We start from the raw sequence: 3,223 nt of genomic DNA, 5'->3' as shown, positions 1-3,223 counted from the left end.
GCTCTGCAACGGGGCGGCCCCTGGCCCATGCTGTTGCGCGGCCTTGCTCCCCCCGGGCCGCGGGGCCCCGCACTTGCCTCTGCCGAGCTTCAGGAGGCTCCTGCACGCCCGGTTCTCCGGCACCTCCAGGGCTCTCGCACGGGCGGCACGGCCCTCGGCTGCATCGCCCGCTGCTCCCGGCTTGGGAGCGGCAGCCGTCGTCGGGGGCAGGAGAGGGGGGAAACGAACTCCCGTCGCCCCTCTGCGCTGCGGCTCTCTCCGCTCTCAAAACCTTTCTGGGAAAAAGAGAGACGGAAAAACGTTTCCCCCCCGGCCAGAAGCACGAGGAGCTTTTGCAGCGCTTCTCCGAGCGCAGGCGGCAGCGGCCGGAGCCGCCTTCGCCCCGGCAGCCCCGGCCCCGCCGCCGCCCCGGCCCGGCGCCGCTCCGCCGCCCGCGCCCCCCGCCCGCGCCTCGGCGCCGTCGCGGCAGCGGCAGCAGCTCCCGGCGCCGCGCGGCTCCGCGCAGCTTCCCGCGCAGCCCCCGGCACCCTCCGGCCGCCCCCAAGCGCCCCCCCCGCGGCCCGAGCTGCTGCCGCAGCCGCCGGCAGATGCTGCCGAGCCCCGGCCCCGGCTCCCCGCACGGCCTCGGCCCCGCCGAGCCTCCCGCCGGGGCTTTGCCGTGCCCGCCGCGGCGCCGGCTGCTCACCCGAGGCTCCGCGCAGCTCCCGGCGCGGCCGCCGCCTGCCCGGTACTGTCGGCTGCGTCGGCGGCGCTGCGCGGTCGGGGGGAGGGCGGAGGGGCGGGCGGGCGTCGGGGGCGGTCGGGGAGGGCGGAGAGAGGAGGGGAGGGGAGCGGAGCGAAGAGGAGGGGAGGGGGGCGGGCGGGGGCGGGCGTCGGGGGCGGTCGGGGAGGGCGGAGGGGCGGCACCGGGCGCCGGGGCGGGGCGGGTACGGGGAGCTGCTGCCGCCCGCCCCGGACTTACCGCGGCGGGGGAGACGCGCCCCGGCGCTGCCCGGCCGCCGAAGGGAAGCGCTTTCCCGCAGCGGCCCCTCGGGGGTGGCGCCCGCGCAGGGGGCTCCTCCGCGCCCGGCGCTCGCACACGCTGCCCGGGCGGGAGCTGCCGCCGCCGCCGCCTGGCGCCGCGGTGCCCCGCGCTGCAGCCCGGCCTCGGGGCGCCCGTGCGCGGAGAGCCCCCGGGCGGGACCGGGCGCGTTTCTTTTTCTTTTCTTTTCTTTCCGTTTTCGCTTTGCTTTCTTTGCACGGGGCGCGGGGCAGAAGCCCAAACCTCGCGCCTTTCGTCACCAGCCCTTCCAGGCCAGCGGCTCCCGCTTGCCGAGGGCTGCGGCGCAGCGAAGGTTGCGGGCCGCAGCGCGGAGCCGCGCTCGCCGAGCCCGGGGCCCCTTCTGCCGCGAGGGGCCGCGGTGCTCGGGTGCTGCCGCCCGCGGCCGCGGAGACGCGGGGAGCTGCGCGCGGGGCCTGGGCGCTTGGCGAGAGGCTCGTCGGGCAGCGCGGGCGGAGCGGCGCGGCGCGGGGGCGGCGAGAGCGGCGCGAGCGGAGCAGCGGCGGGCGGCGGAGGCGGCGCGGCGCTCGGGCGTGGCCGGCGCGGGAGCGAGGGCGCTGGCGGCGGCTGCCCCGCGGGTGCCGGTGCTGCACGGGGCTGGCGGCGGCGGTGCGGGGAGCTGCGGGCGGGGAGCGGGGGCGGCTCGGGCGGGGGCGTGTGCGGGGCGGGAGCTGGGGGCGGGCGAGGGGCGTGCCCACGGCCGGGGGGCGTGGCCAGCGCCGTGGGCGGAGCCGAGGCCGCGGCTGGAGGCGTGGCCAGAGCAGCGGCGGGGCCAGTGAGGGGCGGGGCCGGGGCCGGGGGCGGGGCCGTGGCCGTTGCGGGGCGGGGCCGCCGTCGGGGGAGGGGCGGAGAGGGGCGTGGCCGGGGGCGTGGCCGGGGCGCAGCGGCTTTTCCCGGCGCCTGCGCGGTGCCTCCGGTTTGGCCCCCGACGTCGCGGGCGCGCGCGGGCGGCGGCGCTCGGTGTCCGCGGGGCTCCCGCTTCCCGCAGCCGGCGGCGGCGGCAGCCGCAGCCGCGAGCGCTGCCCCGGCGGCTCCGAGGTGAGCGGGGCGGCAGCGGCTGCCCGGGCCGCGCTCGGTGCCGCCGCCGGGGCCGCCGCAGGGCAGCAAGCAGCTACGGAGCCGGCCCGGAGCCCGCCCTGCCTCCCTGCCTCCGTCCCGCCGCTGCCGGGAGCCGCCGGGCCCGGGAGCCTTGGAGCAGCCGCGCTCGGGCGCACCGGGGATGCGGCGCCGCTGTCCGGAGCGGGGGGTCCCGCAGCGCTGGGGCTGGGCGGGGGCCGCGGGCGCGCTGGGGCCGGGAGCCGCTCGCGGGAGCGGCGGGCTGCGGGGCTGCGCTGGGGGGGGCGTGAAAAGGGGGGGGTGCAGGGGCTGGTGGGGTGGCAGCGGGGAGGGGTGAACTGCTGCCCTTTGGGGCTCAGACGGGTCGGGCGGCTGCTTTGGGGGCTCGCTCTGTGTTTGTGAGCCCCAAAGAGCCGCCAGAGCCGGTCGCGAGCCCCCGAGGGCAGCGTTCAGCCTCCAGCTCTGCACGCTGCCTTTCGTGGGCCTGAAGAACACGTTCTCGGGGCTGGTGCAGAGCTGCGGAGCGGAGGCCCAGTCCTGCCTTTGCGGTGCTGAGGAGCAGCAGGAGCGGGCTGCTGTCAGCCCTGCAAAGCAGGGGTTGGGTGCTGCGTTTCGGAGCCCTGCAAGCAGCTTCGGGGGCTGGTTCCAGAGCTGGGCGTTTGCGGCTCCCAGGCGTGTGCATGGGACCGATGTCCGGGCTCGAAAGGGAGGCTAAGTGCTGCGTTTGGTGGGGCTGAGGAAGAGGGTGGAGGAGTGTTTGGGGGCTCAGGAACGGAGGCTAAGTGCTGCGTTTTGGTGGGGGGGAGGCTGGAAAGCAGAGGCCCTGTCACCCGTAGGGAGCCCCCAAGCAGAGGCTGGGTGGGCTCTTCCTGGGGGAGGGTGGGGGCTCGGGGCTGGGCCGGGCGGCGGGAGGGGTGGGGGTGGGGGGGCCGCGGACCCTCACCGGAGGTGGGGGTCCGCCCGCGTGCGCCCCGAGGCCAGGGAGGCCGGCATGCACCAGGCCGAACTTCGCGTCTGAGATAGTTTCTGGGGCGAAAGGCACTTTTGGGGAGGAAACGTGAGCAGAGGCCGTCCGCCGCTTCCAGTGTTTATTCAGTGCTTGTGCAAGACTCAAGGTTTATTCCGTGC

The sequence above is a fragment of the Rhea pennata genome, chromosome 4 (genome assembly GCF_028389875.1).
Source record: "Rhea pennata isolate bPtePen1 chromosome 4, bPtePen1.pri, whole genome shotgun sequence".
NCBI classification, from domain to species: domain Eukaryota; kingdom Metazoa; phylum Chordata; class Aves; order Rheiformes; family Rheidae; genus Rhea; species Rhea pennata.
Note: the sequence above shows the minus strand (reverse complement) of the source record.